Source organism: Gorilla gorilla, chromosome 2, assembly GCF_029281585.2.
Source record: "Gorilla gorilla gorilla isolate KB3781 chromosome 2, NHGRI_mGorGor1-v2.1_pri, whole genome shotgun sequence".
In the NCBI taxonomy this organism is placed as follows: domain Eukaryota; kingdom Metazoa; phylum Chordata; class Mammalia; order Primates; family Hominidae; genus Gorilla; species Gorilla gorilla.
In genome coordinates, this window is record NC_086017.1 from 63859299 (window position 1) to 63877581 (window position 18283).

General features: G+C 42.3%; 1 long non-coding RNA gene across 1 annotated transcript; it reads right to left on the reverse strand.

Annotated features, from left to right (window-relative positions):
* Positions 1–328: 328 nt before the first annotated feature.
* Positions 329–17211, reverse strand: LOC129532593 (uncharacterized). Its single transcript, XR_008678359.2, has 3 exons — positions 17120–17211; positions 1648–1774; positions 329–415 (listed from the first exon to the last, which is right to left on the reverse strand). It is a non-coding gene; the product is annotated as an uncharacterized lncRNA (long non-coding RNA).
* Between the last annotated feature and the right edge of the window lie 1072 nt (positions 17212–18283).

An 18283-nucleotide genomic window follows, 5' to 3' on the forward strand; every position in this document is an offset into this window, starting at 1 on the left:
CATTGCCCTTCCTAAAATACAAACACTCTGCATGCTGTTTCCAGCCAAATTAAGACAGGGCAAGCTTTACATGTCTAATGAAGGAACAGCTCAGAAGATTAGGAACAAAGCATTTCGGTCACACGAACATACGCTTCAGACATGTGAGGGCAGGGACTCCTGTTCATCCACCAATAGGTTCTGTCAGCTTCAGCTTTTATCCTAGTTGCTCCTGAAGGAATCTGGATTAGCATAATGAGGGTGCTCATGAACCAGCTCATTATCATTTTAAAAAACTTCAGGGCCAAATAAAACACCAGACTTTATTTTCAAGCTGTACTACCGACAGACTTTTATTTAATGAACTATTTTCTGCTTACAGATGGAGGTGGAAGTTGTATTCACAAGCTCTAAATGTCAGCCTTCATCTTTAGACCTAGTGGAAAGCAAAAAAGACAAAATGTGATGCAATGAACCTTGTTATGGTACCCAAAATATGGGGATCTAGCTTCTGTTAGCATGCCTGCATCCCTGTCTTGGCCCCACTGATGAGGAGCAGGCAAGATAGGGATTCTGAGTATGAAGGAAGTTACTGAAGCAATTAACAATCAGAGTGTCTGATTAGTGCTATAATTTCAAATGTAAACAGCAACAAAAAACCTTTTAGATTTCAGGTGGGAATTGCACTCTTCAAAGATGGTTCCTCTCTGTGGCTGTAGTTAGTGTAGTGAATTGGATATTCTTGGATTGAGTCAATTTTATATCTCAAGTATATTTTTCTTTTCTTTCTTTCTTTCTTTTTTTTTTTTTTTTGAGACAGTTTCGTTCTTGTTGCCCAGGCTGGGGTATGCAATGGCACGTTCTTGGCTCACTGCAACCTCCGCCTCCCAGGTTCAAGTGATTCTCCTGCCTCAGCCTCCCAAGTAGCTGGGATTACAGGCATGTGCCACCACACCCGGCTAATTTTTTGTGTTTTCAGTAGAGACAGGGTTTCTCCATGTTGGTCAGGCTGGTCTCGAACTCCCGACCTCAGGTGATCTGCCTGCCTCAGCCTCCCAAGGTGCTGGGATTACAGGCATGAGCCACCGTGCCTGGCCCCAAGTATATTTTTCATCTCTCAATATGCATTCATGTTTTACCAAAAGAAAGTGAAGACTCGTCTGGGCGCGGTGGCTCACGCCTGTAATCCCAACACTTTGGGAGGCTGAGGCGGGTAGATCACAAAGTCAGGAGATTGAGACCATCCTGGCCAATATGGTGAAAATCCACCTCTACTAAAAATACAAAAATTAGCCGGGCGTGGTGACGTGTGCCTGTAGTCCCAGCTACTCAGGAGGTTGAGGCAGGAGAATTGCTTGAACCCGGGAGGCAGAGGTTGCAGCGAGCTAAGATCGCACCACTGCACTCTAGCCTGGGAGAAAGAGCGAGACTCCACCTCAAAAAAAAAAAAAGAAAAAGAAAAAGAAAAAGAAAAAAAAATGAAGACCCATCTATAGCAGCGTCTCTTCCAGGAAATTCAAAAGACACTGACAAAGCAAGATCACAATTACAAAATTGACTTTGAGGAACAAGTGAATGGTGTTAAGCAGCCTTATCATTATTAAATGGAATAAAAAGCTATTATATGCATATGAGCCGAAAGCAAAATAGATCAGAAGAGTTAATCACCCTCATCAAGTCACATTTCTTGAAGTGCCCTCTGGGTGCAAGTTATCACTGCTTTTGGATGCTGGCCGTTCATCTCTTCAAGGGCAACAGACTCAGAATACGAAGCTGCTCTGGACCTTGGTTGGGACTGGAGGGAGAGAAGGAAAGAGAAGAGGGATCCTTGGATCCATGGATTCCACTTACTGCATTTATGTTGCTCAAGATATCAGTGGCTCCACTGACTCCAACCAACTTGGACCCACAGATATATTAAAAAGTAATTTCTGTATTGAAGGGCTTTTATTCTTATCTGGGAGATGTAGCATGTCCTTGTGTTCCAGGCAAATTGAATTTAATTGTTAATGCTTTGAGCCATGTGCATTCAGGGAGCTTTATTGGATAACCTTTTTATTGATTTATAGTCCCTTGGCCGTAGAAAAGGCACAATGGAGAGCTAATGATGGTCTGAGTGTGTGTCTTCCACTCATCAAGCCCTGGGCAGAGACCGGTGGGCTATGGGTCTCCTCTCCCAGAGGCCTCTAAAGTCCCCAGACTTGTCCTGATGTGGCTTTGCTTTTGCTCATCACCTGGGAATTGGACCCAAGGAGGCATTACATTTTACACATCAAAAATACAGGCATCTCCTTCTGTTTCCTAAAACTGAGGAAAGCAGTTACTATTGATCCATTGCCCATTCTGGCCAGGCATGTGCTAGTAGTGATTTTGCCCATTTGAACTCAAATCTTCACATCCTCATGGCAGATTTTATTATTTCCATCTTACATATGAGGAAACAAAAACTCAGAGAGGTGAAGTGACTTGCCCGCCACTATTTAAATGATATAGCCAAGGTTTAAACCCAGGTCTGTCTGATTCTTTCTCTTTTTGCTCTGAATCAACAAGAGACTGGTGTGTGTGTGTGTTTGTGTGTGAGAAAGACAGAGAGAGAAAGAGAGAGGTCTGTATTTATATCTGCATGAAATTGGGACCATACTTTATATATGGAGAAAGTCTGGGTTCCATAAAAGTTAAACAGAGTTACCATATGATGCACCAATTTCTCTCCTAGGTGTATACCCCAAAGAATTCAAAACAGGGACTCAGATACTTGTACACCAATGTTCACTGCAGCATTATTCACAGTGGCCAAAGGTGGAAACAACTTAAGCGTCTATCAACTGATGAATGGATAAACAAAGTGTGACATATATATGCAATGGAATATTATACCCATAAAAAAGAAGTTCTGATTATGCTACCACATGGATGAACTTTGCAAACATTATGCTCAGTGAAACAATCCAGACACAAAAAGACAAATCCTGCATGATTTCACTTATATGAGGTACCTAGAACAGGCATATTCATAGAGATACAAAGTAGAATAGAGGTTACCAGGGGTTGGGGGAGGGGAAATGGGGAAGTTTCTGTCTTGGATGATGAAAAACTTTTGGGAATAGATAGTGGTAATGGTTACACAGTGTTGTGAAGGCCAATGCCACTAGATTGTACACTTAAAAATGGTTGAAATGGTGAACTTTGTGTTGTATATATTTTACCACAATTTATTTAAAAGCCTGGCATGCTGCAAAGAGTCAAACACACCTGGCTGTGACTCCTACCACCTGTATAAATTGGGCAAGTAACTTAGCATCTCTTAATCTGTTTTCTCATTTTAAAAATGGAGATGATGATGCCTAGTTCACTAAGTTGCTGTAGGGCACAAATTGTCTAGCCAGTACTGAGCACAAAATATAAGCACTCACTATATGGTGCTGGTGGTGGAGACATTAGTAGTGGTAGTAAATTATTATTCTTGTTAGTTTGAAAGCCCATACCAGGAAGGTTTAAACACACTGAGAATATGACTCCTCACACACATTGACGACTGCTTAAACAATAACTGAGATTTTGCTCTTGTTTTGGAAGAAATTTTTTCAACGGAATGCCATTGAGGAACCAGGTGTTTGAAAAATGTGGCTGTGTTAAGTTAAACGAGCCTTTTTTGGACTCCAGATGGGAGCATAAAGCTGTTTGAAACCCCAACGGTCTTTTCTTGTTGATTTTCACATGACTGAAACATGATTTGACCACATTACAGAGCAGCAGTGATGTGTTCTTGCTGCCAGTTCATGGTTCCTATTTGGGAAAAGAAGAGATATTAGAGCAAAAACTCATAAGCCTTGAAAATAGGAGGCTTGTAATAGAAGCCTCTTTAGAGGCCTTTAATTATGGCATTGCTGAGGTGACATGCTAATTACAGGGCTCTCGGACGATTCCCTTCAGCTGAGTAGAGTCATCCATTGCCTCATGTATCAGGAAGTCGAGTTCTGTGTTAAAAGAATTGGAAGATATCTACCAAGTTTCAAGAGACCCAGAGAAGACATTTAAATACATGTAGTAGACTGTTTGATTTCTGTGCTCCTTAGAGCAGATGATTAACTCTCCCACCCGATGTATATTAAATCTGCTTTCAACACACGTGAACATTTTCTCAAATAAGCTATGCCAAATTCTTATGGGCTTTGGCTGCAGCCCCCTAATAAAGCACAGCTGTAGACCTGGAAACTTGTCCTTTGAACATTTGGAAGCATCTCTGCAGGCTTCTTCCTTTGCTTGAGACACATCTGGCCACTGAAAAATAATGTGAGTTTGTATTTAACCCTTGGGTCTTTAAAGAAACTATTTGGTGGAGCTTAGCTTTAATTTATTTAGTGGTTCCCCCATGAACTGCCAGAGCAAACACACCTCTAAAAGTAAGCCTTAGCCCTTCCTGTCACCTGTGTGTCATGGGAAAGTACTGCCTTGAATAGTGGCTAAATTTTTCTTTTCTTAATTTCCTGTGGAACTGGAAGTAAATGGGTTTTCAGGTGGCACTTAGTGTCTCACACATATCACATGCATCATGCTTGCTGAAATCAATTAGATGCTTTGTATGAGAAAGCAGACTAATCATGAGAGTCCAACCATTCACAGATAATTGTTGTTATATTTTGGCATAGAACTCTTCAGACTTATTTCAATGTGTGAATATCAATTTTCTTTTTTTTTTTTGTAAAAATGGGATCATATGGTATATAGTTTTAAAACTTGCCTTTATCAAATACCAATATATTGTGAACATCATTCCATATAATATGTTAAATGGCTGCTTAGGACTTACCATCTGGATTCCAAATAATTTATAATATTTAACTAGTTTTACAATTGTTTGACTTTTCATTTTATTTCATTTTTTATTTTTATTTATTTATTTTTTTGAGAAGAAGTTTTGCTCTTGTAGCCCAGGCTGGAGTGCAATGGCACAATCTTGGCTCACGGCAACCTCTGCCTCCCGGGTTCAAGCAATTCTCTTGCCTCAGCCTCCCACGTAGCTGGGGTTACAGGTGCCTACCACCACACCCAGCTAATTTTTGTATTTTTAGTAGAGAGGGGGTTTCACCACGTTGAAGGCTGGTCTAGAACTTCTGATCTCAGGTGATCCACCCACCTCAGCCAAAGTGCTGGGATTACAGGCGTGAGCCACCGCACCCGGCCTTCTTATATTTTTTGAGACAGCATCCCACTCTGTCATCCAGGCTGTGGTGCAGTGGCCCAGTCTCAGCTCACTGCAACCTCCACCTCCCAGGTTGAGGCAATTCTCATGCCTCAGCCTCCCGAGTAGTTGGGATCATAGGCATGTGCCACCATGCCTGGCTAATTTTTGTGTTTTTAGTAATTTGGGATTGTGTTTTGCCATGTGGCCAGGCTGGCCTCCACTGTTTAACTTGTAGATTGTTGACCTGATGACTCATCAGCTAGAATTAGGTTCAGCTTTATTCATAGAAAACTCCAAAGAATAGGCTTAAACAAGATGAATATTTATTTCCCTTGAACATAAGATAGCCCAGAAGTGGGCAGTCTAGGGTTGCTATGGCAGCCATCAAGGACTCAGGATTCTTCTACCTTTTTGTTCTATCATTTTTCTGGATAGCTTCTGTTTTAGTTTACTTTGTCTTGCTGTAACAGTATATCTTAGGTTGGGTGGTTTATAAAGAAAAGAGGTTTATTTGACTGGTGATTCTGGTGGCTGGCAGGTTCAAGTCTGGACAGGTGCATCTGGTGAGGTCCTCAAGCTGTTTCAACTCGTGGCAGAAAGTGGAAGAGGAGTGAATGTGTGTAAACAGATCACATGGTGAGAAAGGAATCAAGAGAGAGAAACCAAGGAAGCCATGCTGTTCATAACAACATACTGTCTTGAGAATGAATTTATTCCCATGAGAGTGAGAACTTGCCCACCACTGAGGGAGGGCATTAATCTACTCATGATGGATCCACTCTCAAGACCCAGACATCTCCCACTACGCTGCACCTCCCAACACTGCCACATTGGGGATCAAATTTCAACATGAGTTTTGCCGGGGACTAAACAAATCATGGCAGCTTCAATCCGCAGGGTCACTTCTTGGCTCAAAAAGAGGTGGACATCACATCCAAGTTCCAGATAATGCAGAGGAGAATGTAATAAAGGGTCCAAAGCGTTCCTCCCCAGCCAAATCAGCTGCTTTTAAGTAGCTTCCCTGGAAGTCTCATGCAACATTTCTGCTTACCTATAGTTGGCCAAACTCAGCTGCAAAGGAGGGTAAAAGGGATGTCAAAAGAGTTCTATTGCTAAGGAAAAAAAAAAAAAGAATGGCTATTGTGTAGCAACTAGTGGCTTCTGCCACCCCAATCTTTCCCCTTATAATCAATGCTATCATGCATCTCTTCTAGCTAAATCTTTTTACACATTCATGATTATTTCTTTATGATTTATGCTGAGGCAGTAAATTGTGCCAGGTCAAGGGTGAGAACACCTAAAATATTATCTATTTTTTTGTTATTGAAAAAGCAATGTATGCTTATTGAAAACAGTTCAAACATAGTAGACCTATAAACTTGAAAAATACATTTTGCCACCCTGAAATGTTGTGCCAATTCATGTTATTCAGTAGTGTACAAAGGTGTCAATTATACTATATTCTTACCATTCCCTTTTGCTCTGTTGCCTTATTAACCAGTCTGATAAGTTAAAAAAATATTAATTTGTATTTCTTTGAATACTCACTAGTTGTCTGTTGAGGTCCTTTCCCATTTTTCTATTGGGGTACTTTTTAAAAATAATTTATGTGTATATATATACTTTTTTTAAAAATTCCTTTTTTTGAAAAGTCTCACTCTGTCACCCAGGCTGGAATGCAGTGGCACAGTCTCAACTCACTGCAACCCCCACCTCGTAGGCTCAAGCGATTCTCCTGCCTCAGCCTCCTGAGTAGCTGGGATAACAGACCTCAAGTGATCCATCCGCTTGGCCTCCCAATGTGCTGGGATTACAGGTGAGAGCCCCTGCACCTGGCCTATATTTTATATTTACCTGATGACCGCCATATGTTCTAATTTTTTTTTTTTTTTTGAGACGGATTCTTGCTCAGTCACCCAGGCTAGAGTGCAATGGCACAATCTTAGCTCACTGCAAGCTCTGCCTCCTGGGTTCACGCCATTCTCCTGCCTCAGCCTCCCGAGTAGCTGGGACTACAGGTGTCCGCCACCATGCCTGGCTAACTTTTTTTGTATTTTTAGTAGAGACGGCATTTCACCATGTTAGCCAGGATGGTCTCGATCTCCTGACCTCGTGATCTGCCCATCTTGGCCTCCCAAAGTGCTGGGATTACAGGCGTGAGCCACTGCACCTGGCCTGTTCTAATATTTTTTCAAGTTCACACTTTCTTTTCTACAGTGTTTTTGTCATGCAAAAATTTTAAACTTTATGCACTCAAATCTGTCTTTTCCTTTCAAGGCTTTCCCTTTGGTGTAAATGCTAACACTTAAAAGAAAAATATATATATTTTTATTTTCTAGGTGAAAATTTAAAAGTTCTGTGTTGCCTTTGGAATTAAAGTCTTAGTGTTGAGAGCCAGCCATAGTAAAACAGGCAGTTTGTTGAAGAAGTAATCTCCCTTCTTTTCTCATAACACAAAGCTTTGTGCTGATTATCTGAGGGGTTAAAATCAGCATGTTTCAACAATAAAACAGGACAGGTGAGCATCATTTTCTGCAACAGGTTTCTGACAATTGGTATGGAAAGGAAGTATTTGTTTTACTAGAATTCTATTTTCTTGTTATCCTTATTATCTTTTTATTATTTTATTTATTTTTCGTAGAGATGAGGTCTTGCTATGTTGACCAGGCTAGTCTCAAACTCCTGGCCTCAAGCAATCCTCCTGCCTTGGCCTCCCAAAGCATTGAAACTACAGGTGTGAGCCGCTGCACAAAGCCTAGAATCCTGTTTTCCTTTCATTTACATTATGTCTAACTTTAGGGAGATTTTTCACAAACTAGACTCCAAAATATTTATTAATTCAAATCGAGCTTCCCTGTCTTTGTGGAGCAATGTGGAATCGTGAGACAAACATGAGTCTTGAGGTGAAACAACCTGAGCTAAACCCTACCAACGTGTATTACTTATGGGACTTTAGGTCACCTACATGACCTGGATGGGCCTCAGTTTGTCTGGTTGATTTGCAGGATTAAAGGAAATAATAACCATGAAAGCACCTAGCACCGTAATTAGCTCATGGAGATGGAGGCAACCAGCAGATGTTTCTCCAATCTGCCCAGAAACAAGAGTTTAAGTGTATGGTGTCTGATAGTTTCTTTTGTGCTAAGAATCCCTTTACAATGCAAATAATCACCCCCTATTTTTTCTGTTTGGTAGTTACATGTTCAAATATTAGGGTAGTAAATAGGACAGGGCCCCCTTGGCCATCTCTGCTCCTGCCCTTCAGCATGGAGGCCAGTGTTACACGTTCTAGAATACCCTCTCTCCACCCTCAAAATAAACTCCGAAACCTTTGATAGATTTTGTTTAAACTGAAATATTTCAGTTAATATGAGGAGAGGGGGCATGGCGGAGCTTGGCTAATAGGTACTACCTACACAGCCATATAGCTACAAGTCCTGGAGCCAGCAAGCAGCCCCACACCGTTCAATTCCTTCTCTTGCTTTTTAAGAACCTAGAATTTGTTCAGCTGTCTTAGACTGTATAGCATCTTAAGATCCTTGCGGAGGGAAGGGTGAGGAGTTTTCATTTATGCTTGTGCTGGACCTGGTGAAACTAAGGCCTGGAGAAAGAAAGAAAGGACTTGGGTAAAATAGTGCAGTCAGTGGTCGAGCTGAAACCAGGGTGGCTGCTCCAGGCTCCCCAGACTGCCCTCCAAGTCCTTCAGAGCTGATGACCCGACATGGTTAGTCGCTCACAAGCTTGAGCATTAGAGGTCAAGATGATCATTAGTTGTGGCCTGGAGAAGAGCCATTTTATATCCAAGGGAATAATATGCCAGCTGAATAGGAACATTAGCGATTTTCATTTGCTATATGCTAATTTGTCTTGCAAAAGGTGATCTGACTTCTTTAAGCCTCAAGCTGGCAGATTTCAGTCTGTGCTATTTCTGAGGTCTTGGCAGCAGAGCTCACTCTCCATCCCAGATCTCTGAGAACTCCAAAGAATCTGGTACAGGGTGTTCCTGTGAATTAAGATTTTGACAAGCATCAACAGAATCTGGGTGATACCGCGTGGAACAGGAACACATGGTGAGTGGCTCAGGCCCCAACATCCCCTTCGGCTTTCAAGCAAATGGGCTGTTCAATAGCCATGGGACTCAGGAAAACCTTTCACATGGCTCTTACTGAAGAGATGAGCATGGAGGGAGCATGGAAGTGAGACCTGCTAGGAGCAGGTGACTCACCACGTGCCAGCCATGTTCCCTCAGCTGTGGAGGATATTGTTTATAAACATCAATTACCAATTATTCATCTGGGCCTGGCAGGTTCCATGAGTTTACAAGCCACATAACTTTAATAATTTCATCTCTGGGATTCACTGATCTAGCGCTTTTGTTTACTCTCCAGTAAGTTCATATAATGCACGTTTGTGTGTCAAGTGGGTAGGTTGTGGCACATGCTGGGAAACAGAGATTTGACCCCAAAATTTATCAACAAATTTAGAATGAACAAAAATTATTTTGGCATTGGCAAAATTTGCACTGGCTTCTTTATCTTTTTGGAATGCCCAAGGAGTTTAGTTTGTTGAGTTCATCTTGACTCTAAGCCCTCTGCTATGGTTGGAATGTTGGTGTCTCCTCAAAATTTGTAACTTGAAACCTAATTTCCAGTGTGATGGTACTAACAGGTAGGGCCCTTGGGGTGACAAGGTTATGAAAGTAGAGCCCTCAGGAATAGGATTAGTGCTCGTCCAAAAGAGGCCTCAGAGATGCCTTGCCTCTTCCACCATGGGAAGACACAGCAACAAGGTGTCATCTATGATACAAACCAGAAAGTGGCCCCCTCACGAAATCTGCTGGTGCCTTGATCTTGGACTTCCCAGTGTCTAGACCTGTGAGAAATAAATTTCTGTTGTTTATAAGCCAACCAGTCTATGATATTCGATATAGCAGCCCAGATGGACTAAGACTCTCTGTCCCTAGCCCCTCTAGCTTTGGGATATAGAAAGTAAACAGCTCTTAGAAACAGTCCAGAGTTCAGCTTCACGCTGCATTTCAGAGAGGGGTCTCTGAAACACTCTCCCCTCAGTTAACGTTGATGGTTGTTAACTGAGAACTGGAAGTCCCAGGCTGGGCCTGTGGATAGGATTCTGATAATTCAGGGTGTGTCTGATGAGTTAGTGGTGGCAATGTCTGGCCTGTGTCTCTCTGCAGGAGGTAATTTACATGAGAAAGTGAGCCTTGCTCCAACAGGAAGTTGTGCACCCAGGAAGACATGCAGACAGGGGGCAACAGGAAAATACCATGTCGTATGCTTCAACTGTGAGCCCTCACAGCAGGTCCTTGGAATTCATCTGAGTCCCTTGGAGAGGGCTACAAGCCCAAGCTGAACGGTAGTTTTCATCAGGACTGTGGCCTGTGGCAGCACAGGCAGTGCCCCAGGGCCTAGAAGACTCAGGGCAGCAGAGCTGGACAGAGGAGTGCCTCAGAGAGCTGCACTGATGCAGCAGAGACTCCAGGGAACCTAGCCCTGCCTTGCTACCCAGAAGAGTAGCTCCCTAGGAATGTCTGTAGCCAACGCCCCAGGTGTGGCCACAGCATTCCCATGGAGGTTGCCAGGGCTAGGGATGAGTCCCAGTCCTCACTGGACTTTGTAGAGAGGTGACATCAACTAGGGGCCTGAGTAAAACAGCATCAGACGGCTGTTTGTGATGCAAGTAAGCCACCCCAGCGTCCCTCAGCAGTGACTGGGTAGGACTTTCAGTGGAACAAGAGCCAGTGAATTTGGGGTCCTATTAATATCACTTGCAGAGTGCCTGCGGAAGCAGGGGCTATTTGGAATTCTCTTCCTTTCTCAACTCAGGGAAGAGCAACCAATAAATGTGGGGACAGTGGCAATGGTAGCAGTCTCTGGCTTTGAGTCTCAGCCACTGTCATCTTTGGAATCCAATACCCTCAAGCTCTGCCCTTCCCTGCCCTTCCCTCCCCTTCCCGGGTCTTTTAAATTCTCTCCGAGTGTCACTAAAGTTTCCTGCCTGCCCTTCCAGGGCTGCTCTGTCTTTCTCACTGCAGTTCCCCTGCCTTCTACACTGTTTGATGTTGCTGTTAAGATTCCACCGTCTCCTTTTCCACTGGCACCAACTCCAATTTCTCACACTGATGTTGGTGCTTCTCTTATCATTGTAGATCTTGGTGCCCAACTCACCCTGCCAGGGTAGGGTGCCCTCTTCCGATCAGAGTTAAACTTTTCTTTGGTTCCTTAAAATATCTTTTGCTCCCTAATCTGCCTTCCGCCTTCCCACTTAAACAACTTAAGGACAAGTTACTGCCAAGGAGGGTTGCATGTGAACGGCTTTGCAAAGTGTGTCATGAAAAAGTTCTCTTTCCACTGACTATAAAAGAGGGTCCTCTCAAATTCCTCCAGCTGTGGGACAATTTCCTAATGCATATCCCTCTGCTTGGTGTTCATTCTTTACATCCACTTAAACATTTCATTTCCTATCTTTAGCATCTCTCCTTCCAGACTGGAATTCCACGAAACAATCTGAGACTCCCTTTCAGAAGACTTTCCTTATGAAATACCTGGCAGTTACTTCTGTTTGTTTAAACTTGAAAAAAAAATCAATGATTTCAAATTGCAAATTCAGTTAAAATTTACTTTGCGATAATGTTGTAGGATAATACTGCCAGAGTTTGGAAGCAGAAAGCAAATGAAGCGGGAAAACAAGATAATCGAGAGGATGGTAGAACAGGATCTCTGATTAGTGAAGCATGATTACACGGAATAAATACCATATTGATTCTTGTGTAAAAATCACCCGCAGATGAGGGAAAAAAAGATGATGCTTTGTCATCTTTCCTTTTCCTTTCTAGTTTTCAGGCTATTTTCAAGTTCTCTTGTATTCATTTCATTTGGTTTTTGTTTTTAATACATTTCTGATTTAGAAGATTGATAGTTCTTTAAATGTCTTTCAACTCCTAGTATTTCCTTTTTAAAAACATGTTCCATCTGAACCCCGTAGCTCTATGTCAGGTTTATTCTTTGGCCATTCCTCACTTACTACATGATGTTATTGGTATTTGTGTCCATATCTTCACTCCCCTGCTCAGTTGTGAATTTACTGAGAGTAGACACATACTTGCATATGCTTTATCAACAGTGAATTCCCCAGTGGCATGAGCAGGTGGAATTCTTATTTTAAGAATATGATTTTTAAAACAGAGTTTTAAAATAATTTTATAATAAGAATTTTCACACAGACTGCATGGTTTGATGATTCTGAGATGGAGAATACAGGCTCATCTATATCTTCAATAATTTGTAGGAGGAAAAGATGGATATTTTATCCATGAAATGGTTTTCTTAGTTCATTATATTTGTTTACTGTTCCTGGGGCATATGTAAGATTTAAAGACACGCACACACACACACACACACACACACACCCTTGAAAGGGGTGGAGGGTCATCCCACTGTGCCCTTGTGGGAGGGGAACAGATGTGTCTCCAGTTCCAGCACTGAGTCAAAGGTTTGCAATTCCCAGAGGGCTGGGGATCATGGCATTCAGGGGATGAGCTTGGTGGCAGGGGTCTGCTGGTGCTTAGAGGCTGGAACCACTTTGGAGAAGGAAGGTTCGGCTGTGGCCTTCGTTGACCAGCGGGACCTTCCTGATGCACTTCCGGAAATAGGAGCACAAGGGGATGCAGAGATGGTCCCTATTTCCTTTCTGTATTTATTTTGGTATTAGATGAATTTGACTTTGTCTGAGGACCCTTCAACTTGGTTTTTAGCTTAGCCCTTTTGAACCCAAACAGTCTGTGAAAATTTTATTTTGTATGTGACTTTACATAAAGAATTACGGGCATTTCATTGGCATTTCATGGAAGACCATTGCTGCAGAAGAGATACTTAACTTTTTTGAAGTTGCACATTTGTTTTGTCAGTTCCTTAGACAGGGAGCATATAAAGCACAGGTCAGCTGCTCAGGGCCTGGAGCCAGACCAATTTTGGAGTCGGGCCCTGTCACACACTAGCTGTGGGAGAGGCCAGTTTCCCGTGAAGCTGATGACAATTAAACTCCAGGGTTTCTCCCTTCATAGGCTCCTTCCAAGGCTCTGGGAGGGACCCTAGCCCTGTGACCAGTGCAGTCGGAGAATTGAGACTACTCTCTCTTTCTACTCTGACTTCTTCTTGGTCTCTCTCTGCCTTGTGTAGGGTGGCACTGGAATGCCCAAAGGCATTTTGAGGATCTGGCTAGGGAGCAGTTGAGCAGGGAATATGTGGCTCTAACTGCAATTCGGAAAGTCATTCTGAAATGTGTCAATAAAACAAGTGAAAACATTACAGCTTCTGATTTGAACATAGGTGAATGGTACATTTTAAATGGTCACCTTTAAACTTATTAAAGAACTGAAAGAAAATTCATATAAAGATAGAAACATGAAATAGAAATGACGGAGGTGAGCAATAAAATCACTAGACACCGAGGAGGCTTCGAACAAACACTTTTCAGATCATATCAAACTCACTCATTCATTAACAGAAAGGTAAATTTTATCCATTCATTTGCAGCCAGAGAAAATAGTGACTAAAAATGATGAAGACGCTCCTGGAGTTTTAATAATCCAGCTAGTGATGAGGAGTGAATCACATGAACACATTGGGAAAAAACAAATTTCTTGCTTATTTGACACAAGACAAAGGTAACATGAAATTCATATTAAGTCATTATAATGAGGAGGTCTGTTCACAACAAACAGCTTAATGAATGTTGTCAACTCAGCAATATTGATTTAAGGTTCATCATTGACAGGCAAGCTTGAAATGCCCTGAAATCTTGCAGCTCAGATATGAAAGAAACTTGATAGAGCTTTCCCCAAATTTGACAACAACCCTAAGGATTTATCTAGTGTCATCTGTAATGAGTCATGAAGCTGAAAATAATAAAGACAAAATTTGATCAGTCACACTATGGGAAAGAAATTCTTATTCTGTTTTCTTTGTAGAAAAAGTACGCAGCCAACAAACGTAAGAAAAAATATGATAGATATATGTCAGGTAGATGATGAAAATCACTGTTATCACTGTCATTTTTCCAGATTTTATGATATTTGTAATACTTTTACATTTGTAATTTGTTGCAATTTCTTTCCCCACTGTAAATAATCACTTACATATCTAAATTTGTACTTGTAGTTTTATATTCTTTTCCTTAAAGCAGGCATCTTGAAATTGTATAAGTTTTAAGCCCCGCAAAACCTGGATCTGCCCTACAGCTACATGACCCTGAAGAAGTGATGTGCATGTTCTGAATGTCAGTTTCCTCATGGCAGACTGGGCTTGATACAGACCTCTGATTCTTAGTTAAGGGGTTTAAATGAGAGAACGAAGAAGAAGTGTTTAGCACAGAAGATGTGGGGGAACACTCCCTGTTAGAATCATCCATTTCTTAACTCAGTAGGCATGGATTAAGCACCAAAACGTTCAGGCATTGCAGCTTCAGCAAAGAACATGGTGGAGAAAGTTCCTGCCCTTGAGAAGCTTATGTTCTGGTTTATTCTAATTATTATGGTTGTTTAGCACTCTCACTTTAGGCTGTCTTTGGGCTCTTAAAAGTGCTGCTGGCTCCTTACCTTTTCAAATTGAATGAGTAAAATTAATTGGTTTTGAAAATTCTGTGCCACCTTTTGAATGTGTGGTCTTCCCTGTAATGTTGCAAAGACAGAGCTGGAAACGATGGCTCAATGTCCACTTGAGTCCTGCAGTAGAGTGAGGTTGGCATTCACAGTTTGTAATTTGGCATTCTGAGTGGTTGGTGGCACAGGTGGAGCAGCTCAGCATGGAGCTCATCACAGGTCCTTGAAAGGGGCCTGTTGAGTGGCCCTGGGAACTTCAGAATAGCAGAGACCTTATGGAACCAGGACACAGAGATTACTCACTTCTCTATGGGTTACCTATCCTCGTAGATGCTGGACTAACGCATCAGTTTGGAAATACCATTTTCTGCATGAATAGCTTCTCAAAGCATAGCTTGCTTTCTTTTTTTTTTTTTTTTGAGACAGAGTCTCACTGTCACCCAGGCTGGAGTGCAGTGGCATGATCTTGGCTCACTGCAGGCTCTGACCCCCGGGGTTCACGCCATTCTCCTGCCTCAGCCTCCCAAATAGCTGGGACTACAGGCGCCTGCCACCTCGCCAGGCTAATTTTTTGTATTTTTAGTAGAGACGGGGTTTCACTGTGTTAGGCAGGATGGTCTCGATCTCCTGACCTCGTGATCCGCCCACCTTTGCCTCCCAAAGTGCTGGGATTACAGGCGTGAGCCACCGCGCCTGGCCAGCATAGCTTTCTTAAAGCTGGAGAGGAGTCAGGAAGGGAGAGTGCACACATGATTCTGAGGACCAGTGGGTTGGTTTTCCATTTAGACCCTCTGAGTCCAAGCATCTGCTGAAATTTATTTATAGGTTTACAGAAAGGGTCTTGGTTATGCTACAGCAGAAGCCCAGTGTGCTGGCTTTGGTCCAGTTTTGGAAAGCTGATATATGTGACTCTTTTTGTTTTATTTTAGGAGCATGCTGTACTGGTAGAATCAAATAAGGAAGGAGTGATTTGTGAGCACAATGCTATTTTTTGATTTTTAATTTTTTTGAGTGTGGGTAACTTGGTTGGAGGTCTGATAATCGCTTGGTCATTTAGAACAGCTACATTCAGTTATTAAAATCTCAGATCTAGAGAATCTATTTATTATCTTCTTGTGCTGTGAATCTGCTTTTGACACGTAAATAGATTGCAAGTTCTGGAATGACTTGTCCTGAAGAACTCCAGATATAGTCTGTGAGCCCCTTTAGGCCAGAGACCTCATCTGCTAAGTCCTAGGAATCAGCACAGTGCCTGGCACTTAGCAGGTGCTCAATAAATATTTATTGAATGAATGAATGAATGAATAGAAGATGAGTGAATGAAGGAAGGATCATATAAGTTAACAGCGTTTCCAAGATGAAGAAGGAGGCCTCTTCTACCGAAATAAATTCATATGGTATTCATTTAAGGCATGCTAAAGAAGACTCAGTTAAATAAAGTTTACTTCAAAAATAAATGTTGTGCTTTGAGAATAAACCTTTTCCTATGTTGAGACAGCATAAAGTGATTTGCCGCTCTAGATGCATAACTCAAAATGGGAAACATTTAAATATGTGTCAAGGTAACTAAGCTGTTTGCTAGGAGTCAGCATAGACCCATGAGTTATCCCGCGGGATTTAAGTTAGAGAACCTGGGCTCCAAACCCAGCTCTGGCACACACTGGCTGAGTGGTCTTGACTAAGAAATGGAAGCTTTCTGAGTTTTCTCATCTATATAATGGGAATAATAATAATGACTTCTTCATAGAGTTGTTGGAAAGATTGAATAAGATAATGCTTGGCACAAAGTAAGTGCTCAATAAGGATTTCTCCTCCCCACCTCCTTCCCTTCCTTTCTTTCCTGTTCCTCCTCTTTTCCCTCCTGCTAATTAATCTGGGAATTGGCAATTGCTCTTGCTCATTTCCACAGCTGATCTCCAGGAAGCAAATTAGAGTCTGGGAGTGACTGGGGAACTTTCTGTAGGCCACTGTTCAGCTCAACCTGGCAGTAACATCTTTGCATGCCTTTGACAGTTCAGAAAGGAAATACATAAAGATTCTCATCTTGTGATTTTACAAGAGTCTGTTACTTACAATTTTGCTCATTTAATTAATGACTATCCCCTTCCTATACCCACTCTCACCGTAAGTTGAATTTCACCAGCATTTCAAGTCCTCTGGGATTGCTCTGTGCTCCTTTTACTTCTTGGCATGCAAACCACTTTTGTTTTCCTTTTAAGAGATTTTACTGGGCTGGGTGAGAAACTGACGTCGAAGACAGTTTCCTATGGACTTGGGCCTTGAAGGTGACTGATGTTTTAAAAGCTATTAGTGATATAGAGAAGCCAAGCAAAACTCACCCTTCTGGAGAGGTCCCCACGACTCTCTAAAGCACGCCTATCTTTTAACTCCTCCATGATAATTCAAGGTCGAGCTCATCTGTGGTGGTGGCTCGATTTTGCTCTTTTTGTACATTATTTATGTAATATGCGGGTTGTGAGGGAGTGTGGATGTGGATGATTCATAGGCAGGAGTGGTTAGAAACAGATTGCAGAAGCCCAGCTCCTCTTACTTGGGTGTCCCCCACCACCCCCAAGCTGCTTCATCTGCTGCCCCCTGCATGCCCTCCAGCGGCTACTGGGGCTAAATGCGGCCCTCAGGACTCCCTCAGGCAGCAACCCTGTGGAGCAGCAGGGCACATGGGCCCTTTAGAGGCCCTCCACCTGCAACAGATCCTGGGGACACACCCACCTCCCAAGATGTAACTCTCATAAAAAAAAAAAAACCTAAACCATAAAATAGCATAAGGGATTCTAAAAAAGTTATGATGACTACTTCAGTGCTTATTTTTTGAAATACCAAGTTTTTAAAAAAGTTTCTCATTTTTGTGTTGCTGTCCCTGCTTTTCTAGGATATGCCTGGCACCTGTGCTTAGCCTATTTATTGGGTAGCCCAGTGACCAGCAGGCAGGCTGCTTTCTTCTCATGGCTAAACTGTAGAGGAAGCTTTTCTCAACTTTTTATAAGTTTCATCCCAATCAGGAGACCTGCCTTCAGGGGACACCCAAGACTCTCTGTTGTATTGGGGAAGAGCCCTGACTGTGGAGTTAAACAGGCTTGGTTAGGAGATGCATTAGTTCTGTGTATCGGTTATCTATTGTGAACATGACGCTGTGGAATAAAACTCACCAGCACCTCCATGGCATACAAAGCATTTGTTATTCACACTTCAGGGGTGTCTAGGCAGCTCTGTTGATCTTGAGTGAGCTTCCTCACATATCTGGGGGTGATGGGGTGTCTGGACTCTGGGCTACATAGCTCATCCTCCAGCAGGCTAGCCTGAGCATGCTCTCAGGTGAATATAGACCCAGCCACATAAATACTTTTTAAGCCTGTTTGCAGCACATTTGCTAACATCCCAGTGACCAAAGCAAGTCACATGGCCAAACCCAGAGTTGAAGTAGATGTACACATTACATGAGAAAGAGCTTGGAAACATGGAGGAGTGAAGAATTGGGGTCATTT